Below are 18,709 nucleotides of genomic sequence, written 5' to 3'. Positions count from 1 at the left end.
TGAGCACCACCAGAAAAGTGAATTATACAGCATCAGTTTTCAATCCACTGACCTCCGTGGAGGAATACCTCATTTTATTTTGAGTCTGGACTCTGGAACCCATGTGAAACCTTATTTCTTTTCTCTTTGGTCTCTGTACTGTAAAACCTTCTCTCTATCCCTCTTTTCACCGTATGAATGCAAGAGGGTGACTTGCGACCCTCCTTTCGACATTGTGAGTGGGTGCAAATAAACTAACCCTTTGAGTTCATCCTATCTCGAGTTTGCTGTGGGGTTATTAATAGAAAATTGGATAGAACCAAAACCGAGGAGTTGGGAAAGATGCCACAGCTTATAGAGGGGAAAGCAAATCAAAAATCACCTTTCCATTTATGGACGAGTGTAAGCAGAGAAATTAGTGCTATTCAAATTAATCCTCCTCGCCTGTCCATAACACTTGTCAGTGACAAGCAAGTGGAGCAAGCATGCAACTGCTAGGATTGCAAACTTCCCTAGGGAGCAGGGTACACTGACTGGCAGGGTACACTAATCATTTTGCAGGTACCACATTTCAGCTCTGCCCTAGACCAGAATTGAAAGGGATTCCATTCCCTAAACATCCAGCTGCTGTCTAAACAAAGACAGAGAATTATGCAGGCCAATGCCTGGTATCCTGGCAGCAGTTATGATGGCTTCATTCTGCAGCCTTTCACTGTGCTAACTGCGTTCAAAATGCCAGGAGAAAACAAAGAATGGTTACGAGTTGACAAAGGTGCCGATGTGCCTGCTGTCTCTGCTTCATGACTCACACAAACGTGCACAGCAGGCAGAGTGTGAGAACCATTCTCCCACATGAGATGTGATAGAGCTAACCGCTGGGGCACTGAAACAAAGCTTGAGTGCTTGAAGCGTTCTGAAGGAGCTCTGCACTCTGCAAAGTTGGTGTCAGGATTCATGCTTCAAAAGCTCGCCATCATGAGGGGGCAGCCCCTGTCATCAGCTATACGGCGAATTGAGGAGGAGGAAGCAGGAGAAAAGGAAAGGAACCTAAATATTCCCTTTTTGGCCAGGCTGTCCATGAATAATTAATTCATGTGCAACACCAGTAACCACAAATCCAATCCCTTATTCGCCAACAGTTGCCCATTCCTTACTAGTTAAGCTTCTGGATGTTGATGTTGTGGGATTCAGCAATGGTAATTCTAGTAAATGTCAAAGGGATATGTTTTGATACTCTCTTGTTGTCGATGGTCATTGCCCTCTGTCATTAGGTCAGAAATAGAGACATTCACTGATGATATTCACACAATGCTCAGCACAATTTGCCACTCCTCAGATACTGAAGCAGTCCATATTCTCAACATTCTGGCTTGGGCTGATAAGTGACAAGTAACATTCATGCCACACAAGTGCCAGGTAATGACCATCTCCAACAAGAGAGAATCTAGCTTTCTCCCCTTCGATGGCATTATCATTGCTGAATCCCCCGCTATCAACATCCTGGGGGTCACCATTAACCAGAAGTTGAACTGGACCAGCCATATAAATACTGTGAGCATGTCAAAGGCTGGGAATTATACAGTGAGTAACTCACCTCCTGGCTCCCCAAAGTCTGGCCACCATTTACAAGGTACAAATCAGGTGTGTGATGGAATACTTTCCACTTGCCTGGATAAGTGCAGCTCAACAACACTGAAGGAACTCTACGCCATCCAGAACAAAGCAGCCCACTTGATTGGGATTCCAGTCAGTCACTCCCTCCACCACTGACACACAGTGGCAGCAGTGTGTACCATCTACAAGATGCATTGCAGCAACTCACCAAGCCTCCTTTGCCAGCACCTTCCAAACCCTCAATCTCTAAAACCTAAATGCCAAGGGCAGTAGATGCATAGGAACACCACCACCTGCAAGTTCCCCTCCAAGTCACATGCTGTCCTGACTTAGAACTATATCACCATTCCCTCAAGGTCTCCGGGTCAAAACCCTGGAACTCTCTTCCCAACAGCACTGTGGGTGTACTTACACCACATTTAGGGTTGCCAACCTTCCAGAATTGGCCTGGAGTCTCAAGAAATTGCAGATCAATTCCCAGGACAATGCTGTGTGCAACCCTGGAGTGAAATCATCTGGACATTAAAAAATACTTTTTTGTCATTATCTTCGAACATTTCCCTTTAGCACAGAATCACAGAATTTTAACAACACAGAAGGACGCTAATCGGCCCATCATGTCTGCCCTGGCTCTCCAATAAGCATTATGACCCAGTGCCATTGCCCTGCCTTTTCCCCATACCCCTGCACATTGTTTCTATTCAAATAACCATCTAATGCCCTCTTGACTGCCTCGATTGAACCCGCCTCCACCAGACTTCCAGGCTGTGCATTCCAGTCTGGAACCACTCCTGTGAAAATCTTTTTTCTCACGTCACACTTGTTTCTTTTGCAAATCACTTTAAATCTGTGCCCTCTCATTCTTGATCCTTTTACAAGTGGGAGCAGCTTCTCCCTATCTACTCTGTCCAGCCCCCTCATGATTTTGAACATCTGAATAAAAACTCCTCTTGGTCTTCTTCTCTCCAAGGAGAACAGTCCCAACCTCTCCAACCTATCGTAATAACTGAAGTTTCTCATCCCTGGATGAATTCTTGTAAATCTCTTCTGCACACTCTCCAAAGTATTCACATCCTTCCTAAACTGTGGTGCCCAGGACTGTGCACAATAATCCAGCTGAGGCCTAACGAGTGTCTTATATAAATTCAGCATAAACACCCCTGCTCTTGTACTAATAAAGCCCAGGATACTATATGCTTTATCAACTGCTCTCTCCACCTGTCCTGCCACCTTCAATGATCTATGCACATATACACCAGGTCTTTCTGCTCTTGCACCTACTTCAAAATTTCACCCCTTATTTATTGTCTGTCCATGTTCTTCCTACTAAAATGCATCATCTCACACTTCTCCACATCGAACTTCATTTGCCACCTATCTGCCCACTCCACCAACTTGTCCATGTCCTCGTGAACTTCTACACCCGCCTCCTCACAATTCACAACACTCCCAAGCTTCATATCATCCGCAAACTTTGAAATTGTCCCCCGCACACCAAGATCTAGTTTATTAATATATATCAGGAAAAGCAAGGGTCCCAATTCCGACCCCTGGGAAACTCCACTACAAGCCTTCCTCCAGCCCAAAAAATATCCAATGACCACTATTCTCTGTTTCCTATTTTTCAGCCAATTTTATATCCACGTTGCTATTGTCGCTTTTATCCCATGAGCAATAACTTTTCTCACAAGTCTGTTGTGTGGCACTGTATCAAATATCTTTTGAAAGTCCATGTACACCACATCAACAGCATTACCCTTGTTGACCTTTTCTGTTACCTCTTCAAAAAACTCCAGCAAGTTAGTTAAACATGATTTTTCTTTTAGAAATCCATGCTGGCTCTTCCTTATCAACCCATATTTTTCCACATGACTACTAATTCTATCCTGAATAATTGTTTCTAGAATCTTGCCCACCAATGAAGTTAAACTGACTAGTCTGCAATTGCTGGGCTTATCCTTACAACCATTTTTGAACAAGGGCTAATGTCTGCAATTTGCCAGTCCTCTGGCACCTCCCCTAAGCCTAGGGAAGACAGAAAGATTATGGCCAGATAAAAACAAAAAAACTGCGGATGCTGGAAATCCAAAACAAAAACAGAATTACCTGGAAAAACTCAGCAGGTCTGGCAGCATCGGCGGAGAAGAAAAGAGTTGACGTTTCGAGTCCTCATGACCCTTCGACAGTTCTGTCGAAGGGTCATGAGGACTCGAAACGTCAACTCTTTTCTTCTCCGCCGATGCTGCCAGACCTGCTGAGTTTTTCCAGGTAATTCTGTTTTTGTTTAAGATTATGGCCAGAGCCCCTGCATTTTCTATTCTCTTTTCCTTCAATATCCTTGGATGCATCTCATCCAATCCCAATGCCTTGTCAACTTTGAGTACCGGCAGTCTATTCAACACCTCTTCCTTATCAGCTTTGAACCCTTCTAGTGACAGAGTTTCCTTGTTTGTCACCATGGATTGGGTAGTGAAGGGGGAGGTGAAAAGGTTAAAAACTGAATACAATGGACAAAGAGGTAGCTTTTGATAAACCAAGTCATAGTCTAGACCAGATAAGAGTCAAGGCCTTTGATTCTGACTGGGGTATTACAGCCTTGAATATATGCCTGAATTTGGTTGGATAGTATAATCATATATACATACTTTGGAATGATTGTATAAACATAGTCAAAAGTATACAAATTCAATAGGGTAAAGATAGTAGAACATCAGTGTGTCAGGCACTGATTTGATGTATTCAAATGTATTCAACTGTATTGTGATAAGAAAATGGTACAAAAGTAGTGGAATGTAATTAATTGGGGAGCTGGGTCACCATTTTATGGAATGGTTGTGGCTCCCTTGCATATGCTTGAATAAAATCAGTTGAAAGAAGCTCGGTCGCTGCAGGATCGGAGGGTGTTTGAACTCCCTTTCAGTGGCGTAATTGGCAGGACTCACCCGGACTTCTGTGAAGGCAAAACAATGATCTGATGAGTATCTTTCATTTGAAAGATACTGTCCAGTTGTTACACGGAGGTGTAATAGGGCAGGTCCGAACTTTAGGCCAGAGACTCAAGTGGGTGGGGACGATCGGGTCCCGGGTGCATGAGTTAAGTGAGAGTAAAGTGAGACGATTGAGTCTCGGGGGACGTCTGGGTCCCCGTTTGGCGCGTGAACATGGTGAGAAAATCAAACTCGAGTTTTTGCGGAATGGGGAGGTGAAGGAACTAAGTCCCTTCACCCCGCCCGGAAGCATATAAAGCTGATCAGCAAAATGAAACAACACGGTTGGCAGCCGAGCGATTCACTACCCAGCTCTAAGGAGTGGAGGAAAGCTCAGACAAGTGATAAAACTGACAAAGCTACAGTACTTATTTTGAGCTTGTACCTGCAACAAGCTAAACTCATACAGAAATACCTCGGTCAGGTTGCACCAGCTGCAGTGGCAGACTGATTTCTCCCAAGGGCCAATGATGATGAATGGGGCTTAGGTGACGAGGCAGCCACATATGGTCAACGATGGGAAGGCTGGGAGAAGGGAGGGAAACCACCTCTGTATCACAAACCCACAGCACCCCGTGCCCCTACATAAATGACCCCTTATCAGACAGTGGACAAACCTAATAATAAGGGCGCAGGTACGACCAGGTACACAATAGTGGTGCCCTTCACAACTACTCAAAGGCAGAGATAAAAACAAAAAAACTGCGGATGCTGGAAATCCAAAACAAAAACAGAATTACCTGGAAAAACTCAGCAGGTCTGGCAGCATCGGCGGAGAAGAAAAGAGTTGACGTTTTGAGGACTCGAAACGTCAACTCTTTTCTTCTCCGCCGATGCTGCCAGACCTGTTGAGTTTTTCCAGGTAATTCTGTTTTTGTACTCAAAGGCAGATGTTGTTAAAAGAGCTGCCCACCCCCAAGAAAATTAATGGGAACACAGGTTTTTGGCAGAAATTGGAAGAATTAAAGAGGCCCATGCACTCACCCCAGAGGACTGCCGCCCGCTAGTAAGGGCAAAAATTGATAGAGGGACATGGGACAAAGTTATACCCAGGGTGAGGGACGAGACCTATCTGACGGAAAGGAGGCATGACGGCTTCCCTCGACCCAATGAGGAATAAGTCCAACTATTACGGACAGAAGTAATTGAAGCACTAGGGGAAGTGAGGTCAAACTGGGGGATTGTTTTGGGAGTATGTTAGTGGGAATCTCCCTCTGAGTTCAGGGAGAGGAAGTGGGCTATCTATCAAGATCATAGTGGGTAGCGGCCCCACTAAAGATGATCTAGTATTCCTGAATATGGTAAAGGAGGGGCTAGGCGAGGATCACCAAAGTGTCTTGGCTACAGGATTGGTCATGGCTTGTACTTACAATGATCTAATGATATGGGCAGAGGAGTTAGAGAGTCAAAAGGCAGCAGGTAGAGGAAAGGTAGCAGCTATAGCAGTGACGTCAGTAGCAGATGCAAGCACTGTCTCTGGCTGCTTTAGGTGCAAGCAAACAGGACCCCTTGCCTGAGAATGCCCCCAGGGAAATAAAGTAGAGGAAAACTTCAGTGTGAGAATTGTAAGAAGATGGGACACCTCAAAGAGGATTGCTGGCAGAAGGGGGGGTGGCAAAGAGGGATCTGGGCCCAAACAACAGGTGCACACTAGGGAGGCAACAAACGGAATGGAATTCACTGCAAAGCAAGATCTGGCGGAGATAATGAAACTCCTAAAACCTAAATAGGTAACCTCGGCCCCCAGCAATGAGAGAGGTGGAGACCCATGAATGTTTATTGATGTAGTGTTAGGGGGCGGGCATTGCAGTGTATTAATAGACACAGGGGCTTCTATATCTCTAACAAACGAGGAAATTGCCACAACCGAACAGACTATATTAATACAGGGGGTAGGTGGGGGGAGAATGGAGACGAGAAGAAGTGAATGAGTATAACTAGACTTGGAAGGTATAGAACTACCTGTCAAATTCTATGTGTGCCCAAACAGTGAGGGAACAATTTTAGGGATAGAAACATTATGACTGTTGGGCGCAGTCATAAACCCACAGGGAAATATCCAAGTCCAGAATATAACAGGGCTAGCCCCCAGTGGTTAGGGTCCATAGAGATTGTTAGTGTAGAATGGAATACAAAAGGGGAATATGGAATAATTTTCAGCCTATTCACAGATATATGGGCAAAGCACAAAAGGGACTGTGGCTACATGCCAGTAGAACCAGTTAAAACACCAGGACCAATAGACCCACCTAAGAGACAATAGCTGATCAAGGCAGATGCTATTAGAGCAGCGATTGACATAGTTAAGGATTTAAAGGGACAAGGAATAGTAAGAGAAGTATTCTTGACCACAAACTTCCCAATTTGGCCCATTAAGAAACCTGACGGGTCATAGCAACTCATGGTAGATTATACCGCTCTTAACTCAGTAACGCCCCAAATACACCCCATCGTAGCCAGCCTAGCTACGAACCTTAATGGTTTAAGCCCAAGTCGTAAGCTATTCATGGTACTAGACGTTTCGAACGGATTTTGGTCAATACCATTACACGAGGAATCCCAAGCAAAGTTTGCCTTTACAATCGGAGAGACCCAGTATACCTGGACGCGGGTCCTACAGGGATTTCACAATAGTCCAGGTAGATTTCACCACTATATGGCCAAAGCTATCAAGGGAGTTGACCTGACCCCTATGGGGGTGGGGGCACTGTTGCAATATGTGGATGATCTTCTTCTAGCATCCACGGATACTCGGAATCACACATTTGAGCTATTGCAGTTATTTGAGGCTATAAGGGGAGCCGGACTAAAGGTGAGGCACAGATAGGACAGGAAACTGTGACTTACCTAGGGTATACGAAAACAAGGGGTGCGAAAGCACTTCCACCGAAGCGGAGGCAAGCGATTCTTACCCTACCCCGCCCGAGGATGGTGCGTGAAGTAAGAAAGATGTTGGGACTATTCAACTACTGCAGGAGCTTTGTGAATAATTATACGTCAATAATTATACATATGTGAGACCCATACAAGACTTAACTAGGGGAGGGTGACCATCTAAGGAATGCTTACAGGACCATGACTGGACCCTAGAGTGCGAGAGAGCGTTCACTGAGATTAAGCAGCTGCTTACCACGGTACCAGCACTAGGGCTCCCAGATCTGACCCGCTCTTTTCACTTTTACTATAATAACAGCTCAGGTTACTCCAGGGCAGTAGTGACACAACAACACGGAGATCACAAACACCTCGTAGCTTATTATTCTAACAAGCAGTCTCCAGTAACCGCAGGACTGGCCAGATGTACTCAGGCACTCGATTGTGCTGCCTGGGCAGTAAAGGTTAGTGAACCCATAACGATGTTAGAGGAGGCAAAATTGCACACGGCACATACCCTGGTCCAGATATTAAACACAGGAAGACTTAAAGCCGTATCAGATGCCCAGAGAGACCAGTGGGAGAGCCTGTTGCTCCCCAAGAATGGTAGGATAACCATAGTCAGAGGCGATGGAAACAACCCAGCAGGATTTATGAATATTGAGGGAAAGGAACAGGTATGTGATGTACAAGGAGGCGAGGAGCAAGTAGACAGGGTGAGGGAAGAACCACTGAAGGAAGCAGAGGTGACTCTCTATGTAGATGGATCCCGAAGGATAGTGAATGGGAATCCACAGACAGGATGGGCTGTGGTAGAAGAGGGAGGAGAGGTGAGAGCACAAGGATGCTTATCGGGAGACAAGTCAGCGCAAGTAGCGGAACTCAGGGCCTTAATAGAAGCCCTGAAACTGGCAAAGGGAAAGAGGGTGAATATATACGGACAGCCGGTAAGAGTTTGCCATGGTCCATGACTATGCTGGACCATGGAGCAGGAGGGGATTTGTCACCTCCAGCAGGCAGGCAATCCAGCACGAAAGGTTAGGCAGGGAATTAATAGACGCAGTACAGGAACCTCAGGAAATAGCAGTGATAAAAGTAAGGGCCCACCAGAAGGTAGCTACCCCAGAGCAAAGAGGGAATAGCCAGGCAGATAAAGCAGCAAGGGAACATGACCAACAATACTGCGGATGGAATGGTAACTGTTATCACAGGCTCAGAAAAAAGATATCCACAATGCTGCAGGGGAAATGTGGAGAGAATGGGAAGGATAGGGGGCAGTTAAGGATCAGGACAGAATTTGGCGGATGGAAGGAAAGGTCATCACCCCCCCCAGAATATTAGGCGAACCCTGTTAGAAATCTACCATGGAAGCCAGCACACCGGACAGAATAATATGACAGACTCGATAGGTCGATGTTGGTGGTGGAAGGTGGTAGAGAGGTTGCAAAATACTGTCAACAGTGTATAGTGTGCGCACAGCACAATCCAGGCAAGGCCGTTAAGATCAGGCTTCAACACCAGCATCGCCCCAAGGGGCCCTGGGAGCAGATTCAGGTTGACTTTACTGGACCACTTCTGACATCAAGGAGAAAAAGATACTGTTTAGTAATAATTGGCCAATTTACCAGATGGGTGGAGGCATTCTCTACCAGGATCGCTCAGCGACAGCTGTAGCTAGGATACTAGTGGAGGACGTGATGCCTAGGTGGGGTGTGCCCACCCAGATGGATTCAGATCAGGGCACACACTTCACAGGTAGGATCATTAAGGAAATGTGCAAACTTCTATGGGGTTTAAACAGAAATTCCACATTCCCTGCCACCCACAGAGTTCGGGGGTGGTGGAAAGGATGAACTGAACCTTTAAAACGTCAACAGCAAAAGCAATTCAAGAGACAAGGAACAGCTGGACAACAGTGTTACCTAATATTCTGATGTGCCTTAGGGCTACGCCAAGCAGAACCACCGGGTTCACCCCATTTGAACTGATGACAGGAAGAGCTGTGCAGTTATCTGAGAGAATCTTAGTAGGAGGGGGAGATGTAGGACCACTAAGAGGAAGGGTGTGAGACTATGCGAGGGAAATGAGTAAACAGTTGCATGAGCTAAGGAAAGAAGTCAGAGACCGACAGATGATTAAGGATGTGGAAACAGATAAATCCGAAAGACAACAACGGACCCCCCCCCCAGTTGGGGACTAAGGCTTTGTCAAGACGAACCCAGAACGAACAGGGTTTGCCCCCAGATAGCATGGACCATATGATGTAATTATGACAGGTGATATGTGCGCATTCGTGAACATGAAAATGGGAAGCAAATGGAAACACTATGCTCAGTTAAAAGTATATGAAGGAAGTAATGGTAACCCGGACAACGGGAGCCGAAGTTAATGTCTTTACAGGTCTGCGATCCTGATTATGGGAGCATTAGCGCTGACCTGGGAGGCGCCAACTGTCAAAGTCAACAACGACACCTGTCTCCACCATGGGCAATGCATACTACTTCCCCGAGGAGGAATTGGGGAATGGATAAGGAAGCCCAACACCTGAATTATGGATCAAGTCACTACACAGACACACCAAATGAATGATTGGAAACCAGACCCCATGTACAAAGGGTTTTAAGAGTAATTTACATTTAACAGCGCCAGGGCAGCCAGTCCAGCTAACACCACTCGAGTGTAACAATGGGAACTTCACAGGGTGATGGTACTTACCCAAAGGTAAGGACGATGATGAAATGACAAATGCACTCTTGAGAGTACACCCCAGTGGGAGACACTCACCCAGTGACACCTCACTAAGCATAAGTACAGACACAAGTGGCGGGGTAACAATAATTGGGGTTTATGACAATAGGACAGGACTGGGTTGGTGATATGGGGGATGTAGAATGCATGCGCCCCCCACCAGTTTTTCACCAATAAGTATTTGGATGTATCAGGAGATTAATATGATTGTCAGATGGACAGACCTACCTCCCTTTGTTTGAGAACCCGGTCTTGAAGGACAATACTGTCAAGAAATATATAAACAGATAATAGATAGGCATGATTGTTATGATATGCGATGTTTTACTTTGACTACTTGTGGATATCAAAAAGCTACCCAATGCCCATTTATAGTAAGTCCCCCATCAGATGGGATAGTTAGGATAGGGAAGTCAAAACCGTTACAACATGATGTAACTATGGTCTCCCTGGAAGTAACATATAATATCTCGGGACTCGTGTCCGTATTGCCTACGACTTGTCACAGCCACCAGAACTCCGTCAGGTGGGCCAGGAGTCAACTACAACGGATAATCAAGGGTTAGAAATTTCAAATTGTCCCAGGGGTTAGAGGGAGGGTACAGTCTAGGTTAAAAGGAAGTATACTGGGAGATGTAGGAGGGCTAATTGGGAGTTCCAATTCCATGCTTAATTCAGGTCAGATCCACAACTGAAATGATTATGCCTCCTGGGTGGCTGCTGAGACTGCCAGAGGGTTGCACTTTGGTGTGCGTGGAACAGAGTATACCCTGACGGCTGTAGAACTACAAGGAGAGGGTCTGTTACGGGTTCTCAGGCACACCACTGATGGGATTATAGATACAGCCGAATGACAAGCTACAGGGAGGGCATGCGATATGCTAGCACGGGACCTGATTGATGGGGTGAAATCTGACATCAAATATATCAGGTTTGGGGCAATTCCCAAACACATATTCGAGTTGATATACCAATTGAACCTCATAAATTTGCAGGAATTGGTAATAACCCAAACCCCAAGGTGGAGGAGAGGATAGAGTCATAAAATTCCTCGTGGCCATTCCCCAACAGCATCATCCAAATGGGGCTTACCTGAGCAGCCATAGGTTTGAGACTCTAGGATTAGACAAAGGGGGGGCTGGTGTACCATGTAGGATCACGTGGGTACATTTCCTACGTGAAGGACACAATACTGATGGGCACTAGAGATTGTTGTACCGAGTCAAGAAACTACCTTGTGTGCTCCTGCCTGACGCTAGAGGTGTTTGTGAATATTAGCAAAGTCACTTTACCACATTGCCACTTCAGGAAGCATTTAAAGCCATTCAGGCGTCCTCGACCCAATGTTGTTTGCTGACTAACGAGGCCGAGATCCTCGATGGAGGCTTAATTTGTGCCACCAACTTGAGCTTCTGTCTACAGGTGACTGATGCTTTTACCATAGGGGACTTTCATTTGCCAGGAAGAACTACAGGATATTTGTTTAGCCCATGGTGGGATGACACATTGTTTACAGACGAAACCCCTGGTAAGATACCAAATCTAGCCATGCTGGAGGCTACAAAGATAGCTCAATCATATTACCCAGGGGCATGTGCAAGTGAACTTAGCCACCCAATCGGCTAGGAGGTTAGCCCAATCAGCCACAACTTACGCTACGGCTGGAAGGTTACTGAATTGGTGGGAGGTATTTAGGATGGGCATGATGATAGCAACAGGGATCATGCTCTTATGGGCTATTGGACTTTGCTGTCATCAACGAAAAGCCTGGAGAAGGTCTCTTCTAATGCAGACAGCAATAGAACAATGGTGCGCAACAGTTCCCCAGCCCATGCACCCTCAGAAGGACAGAGGAAAGGAAGGTTAAATTGTATAGCCAGGTAGTTTACGATTCCTCTGGTCTGGATGACTGGCCATCCAAAGGACAAGAAGAGGAATTCTCAACTGAAGGTGTGGCCAGCTTGGGCTTTGCCAAGGGCCAAAAAGGGGGACTGAAGGGGGAGGTGAAAGGGTTAAAAACCAAATACAATGGACAAAGAGGTAGCTTTTGATAAACCGCAAGTCATAGTCTAGACCAGATAAGAGTCAAGGCCCTTGAATATGTGCCTGAATATGGTTGGATAGTATAATCATATATACATACTTTGGAATGATTGAATAAACATAGTCACATGTATGCGAACTCAATAGGGTAGAGATAGTAGAGCACCATGTGTCAGGCAGATTTGATGCATTCAAATCTACTCAACTGTATTGTGATAAGAAAATAGTACAAAAGTAGTGGAATATAATTAATCGGGGAGCTGGGTCACCATTTTATGGAGTGGTTGCGGCTCCCTTGCATATGCTTGAATAAAACCGGTTGAAAGAAATTTGAGTCTTGTGTGGTCGCTGTGGGATAGGAGGCTGTTTGAAATCCCGTGGTAAAGACAGATGAAAAGTATTAATTTAATACATCAGCCATGACCCCTCCGTCCATGTGTAAATTCCCTTTTAGGTCCCTAATCGGCCCTACTCCTCCTTTTACCACCCTTTTACTATTTGTGTGTCAATAGAAGCCTTTGGGATTCCCCTTTGACTGCCAGTCTTTTCTCATAATCCCTTTTCGCTTCTGTAATATGCTTTTTCACCTCCCCTCTGAGCCTTCTGTATTCCTCTTGGTTCTCAATTGTATTTCCTACCTGACACCGTGAGCACACTTATTCTTCTTTACCTTAATTTCTAACTCCTTTTTCATCCTGGATCTCTGGATTTGTTTGCCTTACCTTTTCCTTTCGATGGAATATACTTGATTGTGCCCGAACCAATTCTTTTTTGAAGGTAGCCCATTGTTTTGTTACAATCTTTCCTGTCAACCTTTCATTCCAGTCTATCTGTCCCAGCTCCGTTCTTGCCCCATCAAAGTCGGCACTTGTCCAGTTAATTATTCTTACTCTGCGTTGCCTGTCATCATCCTAAAACGTACAGTACAATGATCACTGCCTCCTAAATGTTCCCCCACTGACACTTGATCTACTCGACCCACCTCATTTCCAAGAACCAGGTCTAACAGTGCATCTTTTTTGTTGGATTTAACACATGCTGCTGTGGAAAATTCTCCTCAATGCAATCTAGGAGCTTTTGCCTCTCTCCACCCTTTCCACTACCACTGTTTCAGTCTACGTTCAGGTAATTAAAGTCCCCCATTATAACTATTCTATAATGCTTACATCTCTCTGTAATTTCCCTGTAGATTTGTTCTTTTATGCCCTTCTCACTATTTGGTGGTCTATAGACCACACCAAGCAATGTAATTACACCCTTTTTGATCCTTACCTCTAGCCAAATTGACTTTGTCCTTGAACCCTCCAGGACACCTCTTTCTCCAGCACGGCAGCGCTCTCTTTAACTGATACTGCCACCCCTCCTCCTTTTCTGAACACCTTGCACCCAGGAATATTTAACACCCAGATTGGCCTTTCCTTGAGCCAGGAACCAGATATAAAAAGCGTTGAAAATGTGAAAAAAGGGTCTTTTTGCTTTCCAGTTGGCAAAGGAAGATGGTGTACCACAAGAGTGAATGTGTTGGCTGACTAATGGCTGGAGCGTGCAGCAAGTCATGAAATGATACCTCCAGGAATATATTTTGTCACAGTTGGCAACCCTAACCAGATGGCTCCCCACCACCTTCTCAAGGGCAATCAGAGATGGGTAACAAATGCCAACTTTGCCAGCAACGCCCATATCCCATGAAAGAATACTAAAAGAAAGTCCCTCTGTCACTGACCATTACAGCATCCGCTTAACCACATTGGGAAAATAAAATCTACCACAAAATAAACTTTCCAAAGTAAATTTATAAATGATATCATGCTATACTCCGCACAAATGTAAATTAACCACCCATGTGCATTCCTTTAGTGCCTGCCTTACATGTACCTTTGCCTGTCCTCGTGGTTCTTTACAGCGCTACCCCAGGTTGGCTGGTAAAAGGCAGCATGCTTTCATTGGAGGAGACTGCAGATGGCCTTGCAAGTCAACCTCAAGCAGCTCTGCCCCTGGAAAGCTTAGATTCAGACTGCACCACCTTAGCATGAGTGGAAGCAGCCTGGGCTTGCTGGCTGACTGCCACTGTGGCAATGATTGCAGGGCCTGTGCTGTCATCCTGAGATTGGGGTGTATGGGCTGCGTGTCAGAGGTAGTTCCTTCAGCAGGCGTTAGTTGCATCCGACTGCATAAATGGATGGATAACTGCACCTGGTCCTTGACAGTCACTCAGCTCTCACTTGTGGCTCCATATAGCTGCTTGTACATGCCAGCAGCCACGATGGGGTAACTGCATCGGTTCACAGGCCAAACAAGGTGAGGGTAGCATGTGGGCCTGTGTCCACATGTGAGGGAGAATGTCTCTCTCCAACCACCTTTTTTCAATGCGTAAAAGGCTGTCTTTGTAGCAGAGGAAATGGTTTTCCCTCACTGGTACTGAAAGCGCCCCTGTGTGGACAGCTATAAAGTTCTTCAGCACGGGGGCAGAAGGTGCTGCAGATCATCCACTGCAGTCGACAACATCTCCAGTCACCTTGACCTGTCAAGCCGTTGGGAACAGGGGTGCAAGACTGAGAGAGTCAGGCTGGCCAAGCGCAGTCTATCTCCACTGTAACCAACTCATGTGCAGGTGTTTCCTGTGTGCACACCTTATCGACTCCCTCACACACATCCCGCTGTACCCTGACATACACTCCTTTAATATTCACCCACACTCTAAGCCATAAAGGTCTGCCATTGGACTCCACAGCCATGTTAGAATGCGAAACAGATGAATCTACGGAAGCGAGAGACAGCCCTTTTTGACATGAAGGGGAACCGATGAGAGCGGATAGTAGGTTCATGCCCCACGGAGAGCTACTGATACTCACCCAAGGTGTGCCTCAGCAATCCTAGTAATCTGCTGGATGATGGATTTTGGGACTGCTCCTTTAAACAGTGGCATCCACAATACTGACAGCAGTCTGAACTTCCACTGCAGCACTCAGGTATTGGGTGGCTGCTGCTGGTGCTGCAATGGAAGCAAGAAAATTTGCAGTCAGGTGCTGCATCATGGCTGGGTCCACAAGTGTGAATGGAGTTGTCCACCACTTCCATGCTCGAAAGGATGGGCTCCAAACTCTTCACAAAGCCCTGTGCCAAGTGGGGCTGAACCCCTTCAATTCTTCTTGACACTGACAGCAGGGTTTCTTGCAGGCTTCCCAATATGCCAGTCCTGTGTTATGCAGAATTATCATCCATGTTGTGTAGCCTTCCCTGCTGAAGTGATCATCTGAACCCTCTGCAGCAGAGCTCTTGTGCAGCCTCACAATCCGGCAAGCTAACACCCGTGCTACCTCTTTTACCCTAGCTACTCATGCCTGGTGTCTCACCATGTGCAGACCTTGCCTCTAATCTATGCTCTAAGGTACACACAGTGTCAGGAGCTGAGCTGGTGGTTGCAAGTGTGAAATGAATGGGCATTACAATGTCTTCATCATCATTGTCCTCTTGCTGTTCCTCCACTGTCTGGTCAAGTTGGATACTCCCTTGGGGGCAGAAGTCACAGTGGCAAGGGTTGTGGTGTGGGGAAGTAAGAGGTGCATTTATACACCATCTGCAGCTTGTAATTCAGAGAAGAGTGTGGGATGAGGGGGAATTGGGATGTGAGATGGAGGATTAGATATGAGGATACCATCATCTTCATATGTTTCAGTCCCACCCCTGACCTCAGAAATGCTCATTCCAATAATGGCCAACACCGTCCCCTCTTTGGGATTCAGGGCATGTATACCCTTCCCCTTCCCTGAAGCATGGGACAAGTGATCTTATAGTGGTTTACTTAATTAAGATTTAAAATAAAGTTCACTGGGAATATTACTTTAAATTAAACCATGGGAGTAGAACAAGTTCAAGCTAGCAGAAGGAAATGTTATCAATAATGTCAAAAAATTCCTTGATAACACAGAGTGATAGCATAAGCTTCCAGGTAGAGTAAGGGAGGCAAAATCCTTGCAGTCATTCAAAAAATAATTGGATTCTTCAATGGGGGGGAGGAGGAGGTGGGTTAAGATCCCTCTGGGTGGATGAATTCGGATGGTCTTCCTGATCCATAAATTAACTTGTGCAAAAGCTGAGCATTCATCTGATTCTGGGATGTTGCTGGTGCAGGATAGTTGCTGCATTGGCCTATACAACAGCAGTGTATACATCACAAAAGTCACCCATCTCATGACATTTATATAAATGCAGTAATTATTATTAGACAGATAAAGAAACTGAACATTATACTAATCTCAGGCCATACACACATGCTAAGGGCAACACCTACACAAAGGAAAACAGTGATCATGGATGAAAATAAGTAATTTCACAGATAATGTACAGAACCTATACTTGAAATGAACTCTAATTAGATTGTGCAAAGGAACCACTAAAAAAGATAGCAACAATTGTGGTTTCAGTATTGTCTTTTGTCAAATAATTTGCATATTTGAGGATGTGTTTCAATTCTGGGTAAAGTACCTCACAGTGAGAATAATGTACCTCTTTTCCCTTCTCGTTAATCACAGTTAATTGGAAACATTGTCATCTACAGTGAGATTCTTCTACGTGTTTGTGTTGTAGATTCTCACACGTTATGAACTGGTTTGATCTCGGTGGGATGCTGCCGGCGGGGGTGAAGGGAAGATGTGTTTGGTGGTGGCATCATGCTGGAGTTGGCAGAAATGGCGGGGGATGATCCTTTGAATGCGGATGTTGGTGGGGTGATAAGTGAGGACAGAACCTATCATGGTTCTGGGAGGGAGAGGAAGGTGTGAGGGCGGATGCGCGGGAGATGGGCCGGACACGGTCGAGGGCCCTGTCAACCTCCATGGATGGAAACCTCAGTTAAGGAAGAAGAAGGACATGTTAGAGGAACTGTTTTTGAAGGTAGCATCATCAGAACAGATGCGACGGAGGCGAAGGAACTGAGAGAATGGGATGGAGTCCTTACAGGAAACAGGGTGTGAGGTGCTGTAGTCGAGGTAGCTGTGGGTGTCGGTAGGCTTGTAATGAATATTGGTGGACAGTCTATCACCAGAAATTGAGAAAGTGAGGTCAAGGAAGTGAAGGGAAGTGTCAGAGATGGACCATGTGAAAATGATGGAGGGGTGGAAATTGGAAGCAAAATTAATAAATTTTTCCAGGTCCAGACGAGAGCATGAAACAGCACCGAAGCAATCATCGATGAACCTGAGAAAGAGTTGTGGGAGGGGGCCAGAGTAGGACTGGAACAAGGAATGTTCCACATACTCCATAAAGCGACAGGCATAACTGGTGCCCATGCGGGTACCCATAGCCACACCTTTTATTTGGAGGAAATAAGAGGAGTTTAAGGAGAAATTATTCAGTGAGAGAACAAATTCAGCCAAAAGGCTGAATTCCTTTTTCTTTATGCAAAGAATGGTGAATATGGAGATCGCTGCCATATGGAGTGGTTGAGGTGAATAGCAAAGATGCATTTAAGGGCAAGGTAGATAACAACTCATAAACTCTTCATGTTTCACCTTACCAAATGCCTTATTATAATCAATAAAGCACATGAATATATCTTTTTTTTCATCTCTATGGGTGGATTGATTTAAGTCTTCTGGGATTTTTCACATGTTGTAAACTTCATTAAAGACGAGTCAGTTTGTCTATTCCAAAGTCTTCTAAACTTTGAATTTGTTTGGTGACTTTCATCTGGGCTTTTAGCTTTATGGTTTTTTATCTTATTTATCACTGTTCTCATTAGGTCTTTCATGATCTTTGGACCACCCATGTTTTTCTTAATTGCTGGTTTTTCTTCTTGTGTGGAGATTTTAAATGAACCTTGTATGTATTCAGTCCATCTTGCAAGCACTTGGCCCCTTCCCATGATAACTTCCCCTATGATGCATCCGCCAGATGTACATCCAGCTTTTCCTGTGATTTCCCTAATGTCTTTATGCATTTTTCTTGAGTCTGTATTTTTACATTTTTCTATTCCTTTGCATTTTTTGTTCAACCACTTTTCCTTCTCTTCAACACATATTTTGTTTGATCATTTTACCCAATTCCTGGTACTTCTGATGATCTATTTACTGTTCCTTCTTCCTGTGCCCCAACAGGTCCAATATTTCATCTGTCATCCATTTTTGTATCTTTCTCTTTTTTTTAAATTGGAATGGTGTTTTTTGATCATTCTAACACTGATGCTCTGAACACGTTCCATGTTGAATAGTTTCCTTGGGTCTTGTTTGAAATGGCTTTGAACTTCCGCTTTAAATTTTCCTTTAATTGAGCTCTCTGCATTGAGTAGGTGGTAATATAATCCCTTTAATGTCATTGTGTTTTTCAACTTCCTCAGCTTTATTTTGATGGTGCAAACTACAGGTACATGGTTCCGTCTGCAGTCGGCACCCGAGTTGGTCTTTGCTTGTTGAAGTGCATTTCAGAATGTGTTGCCTGTTGTCACGTAGTCTATTTGATTTCTGGTC

Source organism: Carcharodon carcharias, chromosome 16, assembly GCF_017639515.1.
Source record: "Carcharodon carcharias isolate sCarCar2 chromosome 16, sCarCar2.pri, whole genome shotgun sequence".
In the NCBI taxonomy this organism is placed as follows: domain Eukaryota; kingdom Metazoa; phylum Chordata; class Chondrichthyes; order Lamniformes; family Lamnidae; genus Carcharodon; species Carcharodon carcharias.
The sequence above is the reverse complement of the archived record's forward strand: the minus strand, read 5'-3'. Positions refer to the sequence as shown.